This window comes from Mus musculus, chromosome 16 (assembly GCF_000001635.26).
Source record: "Mus musculus strain C57BL/6J chromosome 16, GRCm38.p6 C57BL/6J".
NCBI lineage: Eukaryota > Metazoa > Chordata > Mammalia > Rodentia > Muridae > Mus > Mus musculus.
In genome coordinates, this window is record NC_000082.6 from 15,119,618 (window position 1) to 15,129,938 (window position 10,321).

Here is a 10,321-nt window from a genome sequence, read left to right on the forward strand (position 1 = left end):
CTGTTTAACGAATGCTATTTATTAACCAATGAGCTAGAAAAGTCTTCATTTTTAGGAAAAGGGAACTCTAAGCTGCAAAAATTTCAAAATATTCCTATTAGCCTTTTCATACATAGATTCATGAATTTCTTTACCCAGGTAAGATTTGATAGGAGATACAAAATACCACAAGCAAATAACACAGAATGCTTTAGTTATTGAATCTTTAAAGACCAGCTGAAATACAAGAAGTATCCCAAATTATACCTGCCAATCATCCTTGCCAACTTTGAATATGGTCACACCTATAGCAGCTTGTGTTCTCATGCTAATTGTGTTACTCAAAAAAAAAAAAAAAAAATCTGTTTACAGTGTCTTCTACATAGGTTAAAGGAAGCCTGCCCCCAGGTGGTTCTGAATGGGAAATAAAGTTGCCAATGGCCAATGGCTGGACAGAATGAAAGAGGAGGGACTTTTAGGATTCCTGGGCAAGAAACACAGGGGAGAGGAAGAAGGAATTCTGCCATGAGAGAGGCATAGGACTCATCACACTTTGAGGAAGAGACTCGTGAGACAGCTAATGTTGTGTGGTGTGTGTGTGTGTGTGTGTGTGTGCATATATTAAACAAATCTTTTTTTAAAAAAGATTAGAATTTAAAAAACACATAATTTCCTTGGCCAAAAGCACATAGACTCTGGTAAATCATTGCTATTGTAATCACCACATTTTGTGAATGTATTATTATTATTAAATACTTTTTGACACTGTAGAAAGACATGACTATATTTGTCTATTTCTGATCACATATACCTCAAATATAGATGGACTTAGTTACTTTGGGTGTGGTGGTTCATAAATGCTTGGCCCAGGGAGTGGCATGATTAGAAGGTATGGCCCAGTTGAAGTAGGTGTGTCACTGTGGGTATGGGCTAAAAGACCCTTTTCCACTATCAGCCTTCAGATGAAGATGTAGAACTCTTAGCTTCTCTTGTACCATGCCTACCTGGATGCTGCTATGCTCTCACCTTGATAATACTAGACTGAACCTCTGAATCTGTAAGCCAGAACCATTAAAATGATGTCCTTTATAAGACTTGCCTTGGTCATGGTGTCTGTTCACAGCAGTAAAACCCTAACTAAAACATTGGGCTAGTTGAAAAAAAATTGCTACAGACCATGTAGTTTCAACAAAATGTACTTTTCAATGTCCTGGAGACTGAGCAGATCAAGATGATGCTGATGCTGAGAGTCCTTCCTTCCTAGCTTGCAGATGGCTTACATCCCAGTTACTGATCTTCTTTGACATAGGCAGAGACAAGCAGTAAGCTCTCTCCTGTCTGTCTCTCACTTTGAGACACAAATACCATCATGAGACTCCACCTTTAGGATTTAACCTAAACCTCATTAATTCTCAATGGTTGCACTTCCAAATAGTATTATGTTTGGCGGTTTGAATACATGAATGTGTGGACTTCAGTCTAGAGCACTCACCTCACACAAGGGTTTTGTTTCTGTACATACCCTTATTTTTGCTGAGTTCCATGAAAATGTGCTTTGACTAACCATGATGAAGATACATCTCTGACTTCAAAAGACACTGCAGAAGACAGTACAAGAAGATTTTCTCTTGTACCAGGAACAAAATGTGGTGGCATCATGAAGCGATATAAAGTAAATACCATATGTGCTAGCTAGCTAGATCTTCCAAGAACAAGAAGATTGGATGAATTGGTGTGAAGCAAGGCAAATACAGGAACTAATTCACCAAATAATTACTAGGCTATAACATGACCACATTTGTTTGACTTCTCAAAGGAAGTGATCTAGGTTCAAGCCATGGCCCCTAGATGTTTAAGTTTATGACTTCTGTCACTTTACTCTAAGCTCTTTAAGGTTTATTTTCTTCAACTGTAGGAGTATTAAAAGGCACTTATTACCCAAGTTTTTAAATGACTTTTTAATCAGAAAATACATTCATTGTGCTCCATGGAAGACCAGGAACTCCATAAATGTCAGCTTCTCTCAAGCACATAGCTACTAAAAATTAACAAACAAACAAACAAACAATAAGAAAACCCCACATAATTACAGTGACATAAGAAAATCCCAGATGTCCTGGATTACTTGAGGAGAATGTCTATTTCCAATTATTTTTCAGTTAACTTTTTGAGAACTGATCAGTTCTCAAAGTTCAGTAGTTTCAGGAATCCGAAGGAAAAAAGCCCTCACACTAAAAGTGAGTAAGATTCAGCCAGGGATAGTCTGTGTAGACATTATGATTTTTTCATGTGGGTCTTTTCTTCAAACATGAGAGCTAATGAAAATAAGCCACACTTACAGTTTCTGTTACCAGTGACCTGGCTCCATAATAGCCCTGTGATGAGTAGTTTTGGTGCTTTGGCAACTCAGCAATAACTTGGATTCAGCAAAGGTAAAATCATGGATAAAATAGAATCAGTGTTTAAAGACTTGTGTTAATTTTCCTTCCTGTTTCACAAAGATTAAGAATCCGAGAATCCCAATTATGTGGACCCTTAGGACTGTGTGATTGCCTACAGCTAACGCATAAGTAAACAAATTCTTTCCTGCTAGGCCAGGGAACACAAAACCATCCTGGTGCAGACCTGTCTACCCATGAAAACTACAGACCCACCAGAGGAATATTCTGGCTGTGTCTGACCAATAGTAGACCATTCATGGACCTAAGTGATAGTTCTATGGGGAAAATATACTGAAGACTTAAAGTCACCAATTTCTAGCAGAGTATGACTTTAGAGGGGAGCTCTTAAGTGTGGAAACCAGGATCCAGGATGTGTTGAGGGAAGTAGAGTTAGGAACCTGAGAAACAGACTCTGGAGACCAGCATCAAGGTGCAGAACTACTTTATTCTGCAGCAACAAACATTTTTATAGAGCCTTTGGACCAATGGGAAATCAACTTGAACTCTGGAGTAGGAAACTAGCCCACAGGCACTATGGGGACATGCTAGGCTACAAGTACCCGAAGGACTTCTGTAAAGATGGGAAGAAGCAACCACCCTATTTCTGGAGCCATTCTGAGGTTCTACTAGTTTGCTATCTATTATGTGTCAGAAGGTATGCCAGCTGACATTGGCACTCATACTATCAAAGCAGTACGAAAGCCTCTTTGCCACTCCACCATGACCTACCTGGAATAGATTCAATACAATTTCCATGAAACTTCCAACACAATTCATCACGAAAATTGAAAGGACAATTCTTAACTTCATATGGAAACAAATACAAACAAACAAACAAACCAAAAAAGACTGGTTAATGATCTTAGAGAATTACAGAACTGGGGGTGGAATAACCATTCTTCATCTCAAACTATACTATATGATAATGGCATAAAAACAGTCATGTTAATCAATGGAATTGAAGGTGGAGACAACAATCTACATACCTACAGATACATGACTTTTGATAAAGCCAGAAATGCACAGTAGAGAAAAAGACAGCATCTTCAACAAATAGTGCTGGTCAAACAGGATGGCTGCATGCAGATGAGTACAGATTCATGCCCTGCAGAAAACTCAATCTAAATGCATCAAGATCTCAACATAGGGCCAGATATCCTGAATCTGATGCAAGAGAAAAACAGGGAATAGATTTTGACTCACTGGGACAGGAAAATACTTTCTTAACAGAACAACAATAGCTCAGGCACTAAGAACAAAAATTAATAAATGAGACCTCAGGAAACTGAAACGCTTCTGTAATGCAAAGGACCCCATCATTCAGACAAAGTGACAGGCTGCAGAGTGGGAAAATATTTTACCAACTATACTTTCAATGGAAAACTAATATCTAAAGTAGATAAAGAACTAAAACAAATAAAAAACTGGACACCAATTTAAAAATGGGCTATGGAGCTAAACACAGAATCTGAATGAGAGAGAGAGAGAAAGAGAGAGAGACAGAGAGAGACAGAGAGACAGAGAGACAGAGACAGAGACAGAGACAGAGACAGAGACAGAGAAACACAAATGACTGAGAAACAGATTAGGGAACTCTTCAGCATCCTTAGTCACTGGGGAAATGCAAACAAAACTATCTTGAGAACTCATCTTATACCAGTCAAAATGCCCAATACCAATAAAACAAATGACAGTTCATGTTGGCAATCATAGAGGATAGGGGACACTTATCTATTGGTGGTGGGAGTGCAAACTTGTATATCTACTATAGAAAGTGCTGTGACAGGTCTTCAGGAAGCTAATAAATAAATCTACCTCAAGATATACCTGTACTACTCTTGGGCATATATCCAAAGGGTGCTTCTTCCTACAGCAGAGGTACACTTGCTCAGCCATGTTCACTGTTGCTCTATTCATAATCGCCAGAAATTGGAAACAATCTAGATGAGGTACATCTGCATAGTAGAGTATTGCCCAGCATTAGCCAGCCATTACAAAAAAAGTGACACCACAAAATTTACAGGTAAATTGATGGAACTAGGAAAAAAAAATCATCCTGAGTGAGGTATCCCAGACTCAGAAAGATGAATATGGTATGTAGTCACTTAAATGTGGATGTTATCTATTATGCCTTTAATAAGCAGTTGTTATTTATATAATTACAGAAGTTAGGTATAGAGTAAAGGACTGGGGTTGGGGAAGAAGGATCTTCCTAGGAAGGGGAAATAGAATGATAGATACTTGTTGACAGGTGAATGATGACTAAAATGGGAGTATCAAATGAGGAGGAGTGATGTGGGGAGGAAGGGAGGAAATATAGTAAGAGACAGCTAAAACCAAGGGTCATTTGAGGACTCAAATGAAAACTTAATACACTAGGAGCTTCTTAAAATATATACATATATAAACAAAATATACATTGGAATCACCAATTTTAGGGGACAAAGCCCCAATTAGGCATCTTTTACTACCAAATAAAATATTCACTGCTGGATTATGTCTAATCAAGTTTTTGGCCAAAGGGCCTCTACAGAAAACACAAATAAGCCAGAATATAAGCCAGAGTAGCCAAGGCTACTGGTTGTTCTCCACAAATTGAGGGTAAATACCTATTGCTGAAGACAACACCTATATAACTCACCAAATGTGGAGAAGTTGAGCTGGTGTCTACTAGAACCCTTTACTACTTTATGGTATTGGAGGGTACTGTGCACACTACCCGAAGAGAAAGAAAAAGATCAACCCAGCAACAAACCCAGGGATCTACAATGGTAATGATATACCTACCTACAATATATGTGTACAATAGTGGAACAAAGCTTGTAAGAATAACCAACCAATATCTGAGTGCATTTAAGACCCACTCTATGAGATAAAACCCATGCCCAACACTGCTTGAGTAACACAAAACCTGAGAGTATGTAGGCCATGGGCATAGGGGAAAACCAAGTACTGTTTTTCTGCTAAAGAAACAGCAATGAAATGACTCCTTATGAGAAGTCACTTGCAGTCATTATGCTCTATACATAAATCAGTGTCTTGCTCCACCATCATCAGAGACATTTTCTCCTTCAATGGTGGGAATAAATACCAAAACCCATAACTGGACCTTGTGAAGAGAGTGCGGTACCTTGGAACACTCAGCCCTAAATGGATGTTTCCATCGAATCCCTCCCTTCAAAGGTCAGGAATCTCTGTGAAGAGAAGACAGAAAGAGTGTTAAGGCCAGAGGTGATGGAGGGCATCAAGGAAATAAGACCTCCTAAACACAACTGGTTTGAAGCATTTATATAAATTCACAGAGATTGTGGCAGCATGCAAAGGGACTGCACAGATTTGGCCCAGATGTGTTCCAAGAGCTAAGGGGTGAAGTCGACACGGGCCCTCATCCTTAGTCCAGAAGCTATCTCCAATTGCTAACCACTTGCAAAAAAAAAATAGTTTTTTTTCCAGCAGAGACTCAATGTGTACACAATCTACACTTAAGGGCAGGCCCCTACCCAGGCCAACACAGAACAAGCTAAATACTATTATTGAAGGAATTTTCACTCAGAATGCTTTGTCTGCTGTTTCACTTTTAAACTGAGAGATCTTTTGCTTATATATTATGATTTCAGATTTTGTTTTTAAGGGTTTTCTGTGAGTGCAAATGTATGTGTCTTAGAGTCTATATGTATTTTGGGGGCTTTTTCTTTGTCTCTTATTCTGTTTTGTTCTATTTTGTTTTTTTATTTATTATTAATATTGTTGTTGTTGTTGTTGTTGTTAATTATCCAAAAGAGAAAGACAAAGAAAGGGTGTGAATTTGGGTGAGTGGGGAAGTGAGAGGGATCTGGGAGGAGTTAACAGAAGAAATTAACCAGAATATACTCTAAGAAAATTACATAGAGAAAAAACTTTGTTTGTACATTATATACATATACATGTATTTACATAATGCATATATATGCATACACACACACACACACACACACACACATATATATATATATATATATCAAAAACCATCTGGAATTTGTAATGAAAAGTGTTTAAACTACAAGAGTCTAAATAATAATTTTCAGAGTTGGAATGTATTGTGCAATAAACTTGAAATTTTAAGTGAAAACTTTAAGTCCTTTAGAATCTTTTTTCCTCCTCCTCCTCCTCTTCCTCTTCCTCCTCCTCCTCCTCCCTGACCTGTCCTCTCTTCCTTCCCCCAACTTCATTATACTACATACTTCTCAGCAACTTTGTGTCTCGTCACTATATCTGACCCATAGAATGTGGTTTAAGTGAGACACATTGTTATTGAAGCTCTGAACCACTTTTTATTTATGGGCAATTAGTTTTATTTCCAGGGTTCACTTAACTGTCCAAAGATATTTTGGTTGTTACAACAGGGTAGTAGGGTATTCCTACTGATAATGCAGAGGCCAGATGTGCTGCTAAACTTACAGCAACAGTATGGTTCAGTGAGATGGCAGCCTGAGCCGAATACCTACAGTGCTGGCAAAGAAGCCCTACCCCAGAAGTGTGCTTAGAGACTCTGAAGTCCTAGTGACTGTGACAGAGCACTCTCCACCTTACCAACTCTCAGCTCCACTTACTAATCACCACTTTCCCCTATTAGTCCAAAGTCTGTATAAAAAAGGGTAAGGATTAATGCTAAAATGTTACAACTTTCCTTATTTCTTTAAAAAGGCATTTATCATGTGTGTACCTGATCCTATATACTAAAGTACCACAGCATGTTGTCCAAGAACAACTCAAGGGAATGAGTTTTCTCCTTCTACTATGTGGGTACTAGAAATCAAACTCAGATCCTCAGAATTGGCAGCAAGCACCTCTACCCCCCTGAGCCACCCTATCGGCCCAATATAATTATTTTAAAGCAATGGCCATCTGTTGACTAATAAATCCATAAAGGAAGGTAAACAGCAGCATTGTTCTGGGAGGAAAGAATGGGCCTTGGCCATTTAGAGAAAAACTGAATTTCATTTTTATTCAGGGGAAGAACAAATGAATCTGATTGGCGTGCTAAATAAATTTCCTACTATCTGGATAGAGAAAGGACTTCTGGATCTAGCCCAAAATCGTACACCTATTGTGGTGGATTTAAAGCCAAGAGATATCCTTGTGCAGCAGAGATAATATCCAATGTCCTGAGAGGTATGTCTAAAAATTTGAGATCAATATGATGTAGGCAAGGACACAGGGATCCTAGCTGAATGCCAGTCAGGCTCCCTAGAACACCTGTTTCTTAATAGTCAAAATTCAGAAGAGAGGATGACCAGCTCAGGATCTCTGCACTTATAGCTCCAATAGTTTTAAAATTTTAGAGATATTTTATACATGTGACAATTTGATTTATATTTTCATCAGTTAATCATCATTAGTATTTTGGTTTTTTACAAAAACAGATGTTTGAACTTGTTTCATAGTGAAGAATGATTTTTTGAGTATCTTATCCTTCTGCCTCCACCTTTTTATTGTGGTAGGCATGAGTTAGCACACCAAGTTTAGGTAGTATTGCAGATTGAACCTGCATGCCAGGCAAGTACTCTTAACAACCAAGTAGTGTTGGTACAACCAGCCTTGACAGTTTATTGTATTAACAAAAATAAATGTCTGTGATGACCATCAGCATAGTCAGTATGTACAACAGGAGGAGGACACAATAAGCAAACAATCTCCATTTCCATTCTTTTGTATATGTGGCACAAAGAGAAAATCAAATTTACCTACATGTGTTTTACTTACTATTCATCAGCTTAAAAAAATGAAAGAAATAATACAGTGTATTCGAACCCAGAGTGGTAAATGCAGGACTGAAGGAGGACCCTTCAGTCCATCAGCTGACACAGCCACTGTGGCAGTGTGTGTGTGTGGCACAAAGAACCAAAGCACAGAAATGCACACCAGATCCCTCTTGTTCCATTGGCATAATTGAGAGCTCCCAGAAACTCTGGATTCTGGTTGAAGGGTGAATTCTTATGGCACATCAAGATAAAGAAGAGAAGTTGTACCTGTCAGACATTTGACATCCCTGTTCTCCCAGGCTTATTAGTCCCTGCATAGCTAGAGATTTGTGTATCATTTCAGACACATCTATGTTTTGAAAAGGGAAATGTGGTTCCCCACTTGGAGTACTTGACAAGGCATCTCCCTTGTGAGTTTCAACAGAGTATTGTAGGAAGTTAGACCTTGACAGAGCATCAGGCCGTGAGTGTCAGTCAGGGCTGGAAAGCTAGGACCTACATCAGATGGTTCATTCCACCCGTAACATAGTTACAGGCTCCAAGGATGATGTGACACTTCTGACCCTCATAAGCATATGCACTCATGTGCACACAGTGCAGATGAGAGACTAAGAGCTAGATTCCCTAGTAGCCAGGCACATAGAGAGGGGAGCCATGGGAGGTGTTGAACTTCCAAGATGTCACTTCTTCACATTTCTCTTTCAAGACTGGCAGCTTGAAACAAAAGCCTTGTGGGCTTATGTCTCCCACCAGCCAGATCCCTGCTGATGGACCTACTCAACAAGTGCAAAGTGGAATTGTTCTGGGTCAATCGACCATCCTATTTTTCTTCAAACTGATAAACCATAAATTAGGGATGGAAAAACTCCTCAGAGACTTAAGAACACCTAGCCCTTGAGAAGAGACTGGATTTATTTGGCCTTTCTTCAACTGTTGATTCTATCTCCTGCTGTCTATGATATTCACTATTTCTTCATTGGCTACATGTTGTGCTGATTTTCTTCTTTTAATTCTGTAAATGGCAGTAAATGAACCCAGTCAAGACCCCTAGACTTTAATTAAAAATATTTAAAAATAAATCTTTTTTTTAAGATTGCCTCTTTCCAGAACAATGTAGAATAGACAAAGAGGATGCTCACTAGAGGCTCTCACTTTGTCCTGAGCAGAATACTTTCATACAGTGTAAACACGTTCTTTTTGACCTGTGAGTATCTTAAATAAAAAGTTGTTTGGATGAGTGCAACTGTCCCACATGTTCTAAATCCTAAGTGATCAGCAGTCATCCCCAGAAAGTGATAGCATCAATCTTTGGACAGGCCAAATTGTAGTGAGCTTAGAGCCTGTGAAGCAATCATCTAACTAGCCAGAAGGGCAGGATTTTGTAGGAGCCATGTGACACATATCTTGCTGAAGAACATTTCAATAAACAGGTTTCATGATCTGTTGAAAGCCACGCAGAGGGCACTACGTGTGGGAACACTGCCCTATGGCTCCAGGGCTTCAGAGCACAAACTGGGAGCTTAGAAAAGGTGTGAGAGCTCAGGCTGGCCTTTCCAGTAGTCAGTTGACAAAGCTGTGCAGCAGGTTTGAGTTCCCAAAGCTCCCAACAGGTACTCAGGCAGTAGAACACCCTGAAAGTTTCTCACGTTGATATCAGACTGGAACCTAGTACTGACTACGCTCATTGCCTAGACCTGTTCTTCAAAAGTGACATCCATTAACTGACACACCAAAGAACAACACACACAATACTGCTTTTAAAGAACAAAACAAAACAAAACAAAACAAAATAAAAACCATATGTAGAAGCACACACAGAGAGGCATGCATGGACCCTGAATGTCTAATCTATTAATGGCTTTAAGGGGGGTTATTTTTATTGAAAATAGGAACAAAGGAATTGGGGGCATAAGCATTCTTAACAGTTTTTAAGACAACCTAATCATAAAGTTAAGCCTCTGGTATGAATGATTATTGTCCTTTCTAAGCTTGTATGTTGCATTTTTCTTACAACAAATTGATTATATGATACAAACTAGAATACCCAATGTTGAAATACTGTCTTTTCAGTGACTAACTAATGCTTTAAAAATAAAACTTAATGATTATAAGAGGAGGATGTGGATATAGTTCCAGCAATTTCCCCAGTTCTTCCTGCCA